The sequence below is a fragment of the Myotis davidii genome, unplaced genomic scaffold (genome assembly GCF_000327345.1).
Source record: "Myotis davidii unplaced genomic scaffold, ASM32734v1 scaffold46, whole genome shotgun sequence".
NCBI classification, from domain to species: Eukaryota; Metazoa; Chordata; class Mammalia; order Chiroptera; family Vespertilionidae; genus Myotis; species Myotis davidii.
The window spans coordinates 5,379,131-5,390,203 of NW_006383006.1; the positions used below are offsets into that span (position 1 = coordinate 5,379,131).

At 49.2% G+C, this 11,073-nt stretch overlaps 1 long non-coding RNA gene across 1 annotated transcript in view; it reads right to left on the reverse strand.

The window, feature by feature from the left end:
- Nucleotides 1–9,217: 9,217 nt before the first annotated feature.
- LOC107181553 overlaps nt 9,218–11,073 on the reverse strand; it is a 26,790-nt gene continuing 24,934 nt past the window's right edge. The window contains exon 3 of the long non-coding RNA XR_001512211.1: nt 9,218–9,230. This is a non-coding gene — a long non-coding RNA (uncharacterized LOC107181553). The remainder of the gene's footprint in view (nt 9,231–11,073) is intronic.

Here is an 11,073-nt window from a genome sequence, read left to right on the forward strand (position 1 = left end):
AGACAGAGAAGGGTGCATGGAGTAGGGCTCAGTCGAAGTCTGCCTTTTGGGAGTGTTAAGCTCCTACTACTTCCCAGCTGCCCTGGAGGGGCTGAGAAAAGCCTCCGGCAGAGAAGGGAGAGGTGGGAAGCTGTGAGCGTCCAGAATCGTCCACCGCACAGTTTCCTGCCCAGGCCAGCACCCATCTCCCAGGGATATGGGACCTTTGACGTTCACACTCCAGTCTCTGTGACCTAGTGTGTTCACCGGGTTGGCTAGTTCAGCATATCCTTGTCTGACTGTCCCCCATCACTCTCTTGCGCTCCAGTCTCCCTTCGGGGCCCAGCTCCCTCACTGGGCCCTGTGGGCGGAGGACACCAGGGCAGTGGGCTCTCCAGTCTGCCACCTGCTCTATTCTACACCCACACATAAGTTTGGAAGATGCTTATATTAGGGTCACTGGCTTCATTATCCCCTCCACACTGTGGTCAAGGTCAGGATTAGTCAAAAGTTAGATGGGCTCCAGAGTTTTCTCTGGGGCTGGTCTCGTTATTTCTTAAGAGTAAAAAGCTGAGAATGACCAAGATTCCAAAAGACCCTAAGAGACCTACTCGGAGCCTCGGAGTCACTTCCAAGATGGGAAATCATTGCACTAATGTTGGAGGCGGGGCTCCTGGCCAGACGGGGAGGACCTGTCTCTGCTGGCCCACCACTCCCCTCACTTCTCCTCTGCCCTGCCTTGGTCAGAGCTCTGCGCCTGTCTCTCTCCCTCCCGTTGCTCCTCTCACCCTCTCGCCCCTACACTCACTCCTGTCTGGTACTCACTGACTTTCCATTCGGGGTTGTCTCTCTACTTTCATGTTAACTACTTCCAGGGGCTTTATGGTCTCTGACATTCACACTCATTGCTCCCTAATTTCGCCTCATTGCTTACTACCATCCTGTTCAGTGTTCTGGTGCCCATTTCACCTCCTGGGAGAGGTGAGGCTGAGAACAGATGTTTATGATGAGTTTGGGGTAAAATGGAACCACCTGCCTCCCCAGGGCAAGGAGGGGTTGGTGGATGTTGGGATTCCATTTTACCTTTGTTAGCTTAGGGCAGCGGTAGGAACCTTTTTTTCTGCCAAGGGCCATTTGGATATTTATAACATCATTCGCCTAATATAATTCACATAATGTAAATTTATGTTGCTATGAGAAAAGCTCCTAGGTTTATTGAATTTTGAGTCCCGCCTGTGGTTGCCTTGGCAGGGCCAGAGCAAATGATATCAGGGACCAGACGTTCCCCACCCCTGCCTTAGGGCAAGGTCTGTCCTAAGGTGGCAAATGTCCTCCAGCCAGAGGAAGAACCTGGCTGAGGCCTCAGAAAGAATGAGACGAAAAGAAAGCTCTTGGATACAAGCCCTGCTCAGAACAGGTAACTGACTGGATGGGAAGGCGGGCGTGTGAAAGCTGACTTCCCTCACCTAGTCCTCTTCTCCTCCTCTCTCGGGCCCTCTCGGTTATTCTAAGTTTGGGGTTCTCTCTCCCTATGTCCTCATGGGTCCCCTGTGTCCATCTTTGTCTCCTTTTCTTTCTCATTTCCATCTCAGACTCTGTTTTTGCTTTCTGCATCCCTCAGTTCTGCCTCATGGAGGTTCTGTTACCACCTCACTCTCTGGCATCTCCATAGTTTCTGTGGCCTCAGTATACTTGTTTCTCTTTATCTCCATCAGTGTGTGTGCCTCGGACTTGGCCTATTTTTCCGTGTCTCTGTCTGTCTGTCTGTATTCCCAGAAGCCCTATAACTCTTGAATGCTTGGCAGGAGTGGCTTTTCTGAGACTAGAGCCGGGGACAGCCACCAGAGAAGTAGAGGTGGCTGAGGACACTTCCATTCCAGCAGTCGTCATGGTAACAGTCAGGGCGGGCCAGGAAGGGGCCATGAGGAACCACGTGGGCTTGACCTTTCTGTGGGTGTCAGGTTTGAGCGGGAGCTGGGGAAAACAGCAACAACTGCTTCCCTCCGGCCCAGCCCTCAGGCTCGCGGGCTGCGCTGAAAGGAGAGAGGGAGTGACTTAGAGCTGGGACAGCTGGCGACAGAGTGAAAGGACAGAGGGTTAGCCATAGCCCTGGAGAGAAGCCTCAGGAGAGGGAGAAGCACAGGCAAGCACACACGCACATGCACATGGTCCCAGGGTCGTCACCAAGACTCCCCCTGTGAACTGACCTGTGGGGGGCACTAGACTTCCTTCCTGGGGGCCTGGCGTGCACTTCCCTGTCCCCCCCTCCTCCCGCAGCGCTGGGTGGGCGGTTATTAAAGGTCAGTCCCCACACTTGGGGCTCCCTCCCCGCAGACTCCTTCAGATCAAATGTCACTTTTTTCATGCTGTGAAAACCTTTGTTGCTCTAAGGAAAATAGGCTAAAATAAAAAGAGCCAAATGATTATTTCAAAAAATAGAAGTATTATAAATGCAAAAGTCCAAAGAGAGATACTGAAAATAAAAGGTATTCTAACCCTGCCTCCGCTTCCCGCGGCTCTAAAGGGCCCTCCGCAGTTGCTTCCCATACCTGTCAGGTCAGGGGGCAGAGAGGAGGATGGGCCCCTGTCCATTTCCCTGACACGGCACAAGCAGGGATGCCAGACCGGTTGTGCCTTGTGTGTGAAGGAGGCTTGGACTCACAGCCCCCCCCATCCACCCCCGGCTCATACACTCGCTCACCCCTTCTCTTTTTCCTGTTGGAGCAGACGTGCAGGCCCCAGGAAGAGGGCCCACAGGTACCCTGCTAACCCTGTGACGCCTCAGGTCAGCCCACAGAGAACACAGCTCACCTGTGGATCACATTTCCAGACCTCCCAGTCATGACCACACAAGAGATCTCAAGCCTCTTGGACACACTGCTGTGGAAAACAAGACCACAGACTCAGAATGAAAAATAAGGGCTTGTCAGATACTGAAAATCCACACTCAGGGAAGACACGAAGGGGCGCTCACCACACCAGAGGTGAATTAACACGCCAGCATTCCAGGCGTCCTTTTATACAGCAGACCCCCCCCACCCCCCCATTCCCCGGGGAACTGCTGCTTTGGCAGTCAGATACCTTTCTTTCACTCACAAGCTTGTGTGCTGTGGGGCTCTCTTTGGGAGCTGATTGACATCACCTCCTGGTTACGCTCCTACAGAACTACCACTGTTCTTGCGCGTCCAGAGCAGCGGGCAGAGGGCAGGCGGGCAGAGGGCAGGAGGGCAGCTGGTGCTCTGACACCCCAGGCGTGAGGCCAGGCCGCACCCTAGGACACACGCACTGCACCACTCCTCTCCCCTAGTTGTCACTGTTCCCTGTGTGGGACCAAGCCCAGGCCAAGTCCCTTCTTCTTTGTTCTAGGCCCTTCCCCTGCAGTTCAGCCTTTGCTATGTCAGCCCCTCAACTCAGCCCTGATCCCCCTCCGCTCAGCACCTGGGGTTGGGACAGTTCCCCAGAGACCTGGTAAAGTCTCAGACCGCCTGGGCAACTTGGCCTGCGACCTCCGATGGCTTCCTTAGACTCCATCCTTTCGGTCTCCATTCATGTGCTGGGCCAGGCCCGCCACAACTTCTGCATGCTCACTGGGCTATTTAGTGCCCCATGCTTTTGCTCAGTCTATTCCCTTTGCCAAAAACATATTTTCTGGGAGATCCATGTTCCATTTAAAGGCTGAGCTCGAATGCCGCCGTTCCGGTCAAGTTCTCCTCCTCAGTCTATCCTAGCCTACTCTGTTGCCCACAGAACTTTTTTTTAAAATCACTATCATAGGGGCCATGTTTCTGTTTTCACATAGGCTCCGCCACTAGAGGGCGTGCCTTCTGGGACAGACTGGGTCGTATTGATCTGTGGATCTCCAGAACTCCAGAATCTGGCTGTGTCCCTCGCTGCATACTTGTTATTGCTGTTGACCACCCTCCGCCCCCCACCCGCCCTGCAGGGCAGACTCTTGATCTGGGGTGTGAGCCAGAGAAGGTCCCAGACTCCCCAGAGACAACACCATACCTGCGTGCAAGGAGTAGCGGATGGTATGTGCCTCTGCTTTCCGGTCAGACCAGCGCCCCACCCTGCTGCAGGCCCTGTAGTGCCAGGCTGGCTGCAAGACGCCTGTGATGAAACCATGGCCTGGCCCATTGGCACCCCACGGAGGGATGGAGCAGTAACACCTGGCTAGCATCTGGATGCTTTTTCTCTAGCCCTCGGTGGCTGTTTCCTATAGCTGTCCCCTCATCTTAGGGCGTTACTGACTCCTCTTGCTGCACTAAAGAGAGCCCTGGAGAGCAGGCTCCAAGTGGGGAGAGAGGGCTGGGGGCATCCTCCTGTCTTCCCTCTCCCCCTCCTCCTGGCTGGCTGCAGCTGTGCTGCGTGATGTGGAACAGCACAGTCTTAATTACTGCTCAGCCCTGCTCATTAGCGCTCTAGAATCCCGAGAAGCCGGAGCTGCAGAGGGGCCAGGGCTCAGATTTCCTGGGTGATCGCTAGTCCCACTCCTTGTGGATTGGGGCTGTGTGACTTGGGATTCCTTTTTGGGCCCCCAGAGCGAGATGCATTTCCCTCGGATGGGGGAGGGCGGGAACTACAGGAGGAGAGGGAACTCCGGGCCCTCCCGGGCTCTCACTTATGTGCACAGAGCATCTCAGGAACAGCATATGGCGGGACATGTGAAACTCCACTGCCAGCAGAGAAAGATGAACAAATGATTAAATAAAACAAATGTGCTCAAACCCAACACGCTGATGACTGCTCTGTCTTCAAAGGGATTAAGCAGGGAGCCTGGTGCATTATTCAGCCAACCTTCCTTTATTTCTTTTTAAAATAAAGAATCATGACGGCCTGGCCTGGCACGGCTCAGTGGCTGAGCGTTAACCTATGAACCAGGAGGTCACGGTTCGATTCCTGGTCAGGGCACATGCCCGGAGCTGTGGGCTTGATCCCCAGTGTGGGGTGTGCAGGAGGCAGCCAACCAATGATTCTCTCTCGTCATTGATGTTTCTATCTCTTTCTCCCTCTCCTTTCCTTTCTAGTCAATAAAATCAATAAAAATATATTTAAAAAGAAAGAACCATGAAGTGCTTTATCACCGAACAAAGGGCAGCTGAGTGAAGGCGGAGAGGAGGAGTGGATCCTGGACATAAAAATGCACAGTCCTGGCTCCAATGGCTGGGAAACCCCTTCAGAAAAAATCAACTTAAAAACACCCTATGAGGTCAAATGGGAATATACATGAGAGTACTTTTTGAACTGTAAAGGGCTTTAGAAATATAAGGTGTTACTTATGTAATATTTCTGCTCAGCGCAGACTATAAAACAGATGCTACAGGAAGGCTGGAGATTTATGATAACGTCTCCTCCCGCACAAGGTACTTAGACAATTTGGGCTGTTTCATTTAATTAGTCATTGCCTCTCCTATAGACAACTGCAGAAGCCTTCTAAGGGCCCCCCCCTGAGTTTCCATCAGCATGGTCCACCTTGTTTGCTCTGCCCTGGTGATCCCTGAGACCCCACCCCGTCTTCCACCTTCTTGCTCGTTCCATTAATCTTACCCGCTGCTGCTGGGCTCATTTTCCTGACGCAGAGCTCTGATCAAAAACTTGCAACGTTCCTCCCGCCGACTGCACAGAGCCTGGAGACCTTGGCTTCGCAGTCAGGATCCTCCGTAATCTGGTCCCACGTGACTTTCCCAACCTGGTTTCCCTCCTTCCATCCTGGCAGACGTAGGCTCGGGAAGATCGAGTCACTTATCCAAGACCACACAGACACCACGTGGCAGACCCTGCAATCAAAGTCTCAAACCCTGGACACCTCACTCCCAAACCACTGCTCTTTCTATCTGGCCCCATCACCTTTTCATTACGATGGATACAGCTGCAGTGAAGATCTTACCACAGCGTTCTTTCTTTTTTGGAAACATTACCCCAAGACAAATTCCCGGCGTGGGATTGCCACGTTAAAAGACATTAATATTTCTACGGCTGCGTGAATTTTATACGCTTTGCAAAAGGGCTGAGCCAATTCACATTTTAGCTAATGATACATACAAGTTTCACCAGACCCTCCTCTCTACTGGGAATAGCCTTTGAATACACTTCTAATTGAATAAGGTATTTCTTTGTTTTAGTTTAAATTTCTTTGACTATTGAGGTGGAATGTGTTCCATGCATTGACTTACAATTTGTATCTTGTCTTGTGTGAATTATGTGTTCATATCTGTGGCTCATGTAATTACTAAAGTCTTCATGTTTCCGAAGTTGCAATGTAGAAAAAAGAAAAGAAAAGGCAATCTTGAAGGGTAGAGGTGGGAGACTTTGTGAAATCAGAGCAGAGGTCTCCATCTGATAAAGCATGCAAATAGGCTATATCTGGATTAAGTCTCTAAAACAAAATTGAGGTCAGCTAACTGAAAATACTAGACTACACTCAGTGGGAAAACTTAGGAGATGGCATTTCCTGAACTCAGACTATACTTTTCCTGACCCTGTCAATATGTCATAACACTAACATTCATCCTTTAATTTCATTCTGGGGACAGTATAATTGTCCTAAAACAGCAATGCCTTATTTTTTTAATGTTGTTTTAAAAATTATTTTATTTATTTTTAAAATATATTCTTATTGATTTCAGAGAGGAAGGAAGAGGGAGAAAGAGTTAGAAACATCAATGATGAGAGAGAACCACTGATTAGCTGCCTCCTGCATGCCTCCCACTGGGGATCGAACCCTCAACCTGGGCATGTGCCCTTTGATCGGAATTGAACCTGGGACTCTTCAGACCATAGGAGACACTCTATCCATTGAGCCACACCAGCTGGGGCAAAACATTATTTTATTTTTTGCCCAGCCAGTGTTGCTCAGTGGTTGAGCATCAACCTATAAACCTGGAGATCATGGTTTGATTCCCAGTCAGGGCACATGCCTGGGTTGCAGGTGCAATCCCCTGTGTGGGGTGTGCAGGAGACAACCAATCAATTACTCTCTCTCATCATTGATGTTTCTATCTCTCTCCCTCTCCCTTCCTCTCTGAAATCAATAAAAATATATTTAAAAACAAACAAACAAAAAACATCCCCAACTTTCAATCACAGATCTCAGGGCCTGCATCTTATTCAGAACTGTCCTGTTGCTTCAGCCTATGCCATCGTTAGGGGCGTTAAGTCTCCCCTGTGTACTGCCTGCTGCGTGTAAAGCAGCTTTCTTTGTTTGCTCCAAAATGACTTTGAGGCAGCAGATTGGCATTCGCTCTGGAATGAGTCATTGTTCACCCTGTTTATGCTTAGTATACTCTTTTAAATTTTGATCTTATCTCTCTTTGGAATGATCTTTTCAAACTTGGGCTCTTGGCCCTTCTAAATGCCTGCTTTCTAATTACGTAGTTAGAATGAATCATAAAAGTTATTTTATTTGTTCATTTGTTCATTGATGTGATATTCACATGTTATCTTCTCCAAGTCTGCTCAGATGTTACCTCCTCAATGTGGCCTACTCTGATTACTTAAAATTGAAACATCCCCTCCTCATGTACCCCCTTGTTCTCCTTACCCTGCTCCATTTCTATTTCACTTAGCAACTCCTAACAATATATACTTTTTATTTATTACTAGAGGCCTGATGCATGAAATTCGTGCAAGAGTAGGCCTTCCTTCCCCGGGCTGCCGGCACCGGCTCCCCTCTGGCACCTGGGGCCCGGGCTTCCCTTGCAGTCCTGGCTTCCTCTGGAGGTCTTTGGGAACATCCAATCTAATTAGCATATTACACTTTTATTATTATAGATGCATATTCCTTATTGTATAGCACCTTCCTCCAGAATGTGAGCTCCATTTTCTCTATTGAATTGCTGATGTGTCCCAAGAATCTAGGACAGCGCCTGGGGCATAGGAGGTCCTCCACAAATACAGTGTTTGTTAAAGGAGAATGAAGTGCCCTCCTGCTATGTGTAAGACACTGGGCTAAGTATGTCAAGGCCTCCAAAAATGAACCTGCTGTGAGTTCTAGCCTGGAAGAACTGAGAGTTTAGCCTTAGAGTTGAGACATGGAATTAAGAACTACAATACAAAATCGAAGCAGCAGAACAGAAAAAGAGCTGGGCAGTTAGAGGAGGAGAAAGAAAACTTTCAGTCATGAAAAAGCCGAGGGAAAGCATGAGGGCGGGGCGGGGTGGGGGTGGGAGGAGGCCGATGAATCAAGGAGACTGGAATTGAACCCTGAATCTGCCCTGATTGAATGAGGTTGGAATGTTATAAGCAACTCATCTGCAAATTGGGGGTAAAAATATTTATCATAGTAGAATCGTGAGGGTCTAATAAGATAATGCCTGTGCTTGGCCCATGGTGAATAGCACCTGGAACCAAGTTCGTGATGGACTAATATCAATCCCCTTCTTCCTCTTGGGTAGGCCTATCAGTAGGAAAGCGTAAGTTATGACGTATCGTGGAATAATATATCATTGAAATGATAGTTACCAGGGGTGTGTAGTAACATGGAAAATAGCGTATGCTGACATTGAGTGAAAAAAGGCAGATTACAAAATTGTCCATGATGACAACTGGCTAAAAATAATTCAAAACCTACAAAACATTTATACATTCTTGGGCTAGTCTGGTGGGGATGAGAATTAATTTACCTAAATGTGCTCCTCTGGTTTTTGTAATTATGATTTTTTTGGTCAGCAATTATTATTTTTTCTTTATTGATCTTAGAGAGAGCAAGGGAGGGAGAGAAACATTGTTGTGAGAAACATCAATTGGTTGCCTCCCATATGCACCTCGACCAGGGATCAAATCCTAGGTACGTGCCCTGACTGGGACTAGAACCTGCAACCTTTTGGTGTACAGGACAACACTCCAACCAACTGAGCCACACTAGCCAGGGCAAATTTTTTTGTAATCCTCACCTGAGGACTTTTAAAAAACATCATTTGAGAGGGAGAAGAAGAGGGAGGGAGGGAGGGAGAGAGAGAGAGAGAGAGAAACATCGATGTGAGAAGAGAGAAACTTTTTTGGCTTGCTCCTCTATGCGCCACCAGGGATCAAATCCACAATCTGGGTATGTGTCCTGTCTGGGAATCAAACCTGCAACCTTTTGGTGTACAGACGACATTCTAACCAACTGAGCCACTTGGCCAGGGCAGCAATGCATTTCGATATATTTCAAATTTACAGAAAAGTTGCACAGTACATATAAGGAATTTCCAAACACCTTTTACCCAGAATCACCAATTATTTGCATCTCTCTCTCTCTCTCTCTCTCTCTTCTTATATGTATACATTTACTAAAAATAAAGGCATTTGCTGCCCTAGCTGGTTTGACTCAGTAGTTAAAGCATAGGCCTGCGCACTGAAAGGTCCCAGGTTTGATTCTGGTCAAGGGCACATGCCTAGGTTGTGGGCTTGATCCCCAGTAGGGGGTGTGCAGGAGGCAGCCGATCAATGATTCTCTCTCATCATTGATGTTTCTATCTCTCTCTCTTTTTCCCTTCCTCTCTAAAATCAATAAAAATATATTAAAAAAATAAAGACATTCTCTTATATAATCACAGGATAGATTTCTTATTATTTTAAAAATAAAAAGGTCGAGAGAATATGTCTTCTTTTCTTAAGATCCTGGACCACAATCTCACTCGGTTCAGAATGCAATCTCTGAGCATCTCACATCTCAAAACACCAGTAAACCTGCAGATCGGTCATGCTGCCGGTGGCAGGACCCCGTAAAGTGCCGGCTGAGGGGCCGGTACCGTGCCCCTCCCCGCCGCCAGGGTTTGATGGGGGAGGGGGGGGCGGGGGTGAGAAGGACCCACCTCCGGAGAGGCTCCTTTTCGGACCGGGATTCTGCACGGACAGGGCCACGGGGCTTTCTGTGACCCAGGAAACCTGTCCCCTGGGGCCCAGCTCCCCGGGGAATGGAATTTCAAGGGAAAGTCACTTAGCTCCCGACTGGCTTCCCACTCCCACCAGAGTCTGCTGAAATGTGTCTTCAAACCACTGAGTGCTAAGGGCCAAACTGCAAGCGCTGGAGCCAGAAGTGGTTAAGTCAGAGTCAGTCCTTGTCCTTAGAACTCCGAGGCTTAGAGACACCGTTGTTCAAGGATTGTTTCAGGGGCTGCTTTTTGTTGGAGGAGAGGAGTCTGTGCGGAGGGCCCTGGGCGGTGACTGCGTAGCAGCCGGGGGAACGATGGGAGAGGTTTCCCAGGAGTTTGTGGACCAGGCCTGCACACATGTAATCAATCATACACCCTCCACCAGCACCCGGGAAAAGGTCCTCCCCACTCTTCCCCTGGTCCTTCTGGGTTACCACACGCAGGGCGTTCCTCTCTCCATATTTGCAGCCTCTGCCTCAGGCCCAAGCAGGGCAGGCACAAGCAGAACAGAGCGCACACCCTGCAGCCCACAGGAAGGAATTTAGCATCATTCCTGGCTCCCACCTCCATCCCAACTGGTCTGGCTCCGGCCTTGACGCCCAGGCCTGGCCCCGCCCCAACCCCAGGGTTAATAATGGCTTTGTCCTTGCTACGCTTCCCTCCACCCTGGCATGCCCTTCCTCCCTGGCTCTTAGCTTGTTAACCCTGTGATTTGGAGGAGTCAGCCTCTCCGGACCTGCCGCCTCATCTATAAAAAACACAATGACACTTACCTCAGAGGATGGTGATGACGGAGAGCAGAGACCTTGCATGTGAAAGCACATGACTAACTGGGGCAAGTGCTAGTCAAACCTACAGCTTGTCCATTGGAGCCTCCAGCATTTGACCCGGCTTAATCTATACCCTGCCAGGGCCCTGTGCTGAGGGGCACAAGCTGCTCCGTCAATGTCGATGGCTCAGGCTGATTTTTATTGAAAAGGTTATTGCCCATTTCCACCTATCAGATTGACAAAATTACTTATAGACCAAAAAATATGTCCTTTTTACAAAACTACCATATGGTCCAGCAATTCCACTTCTGGGTATATGTCCAAAGGAAATGAATGAGATACCTGCACCCCCTTGTTCACTGCACCATTATTTACAAGAACCAAGACATAAAACAACCTGTCTCCATCAATGAATGAATGTATAAAGAAAATGTGCTAGCCCTGGCTGGATTGGCTCAATGGGTAGAGCG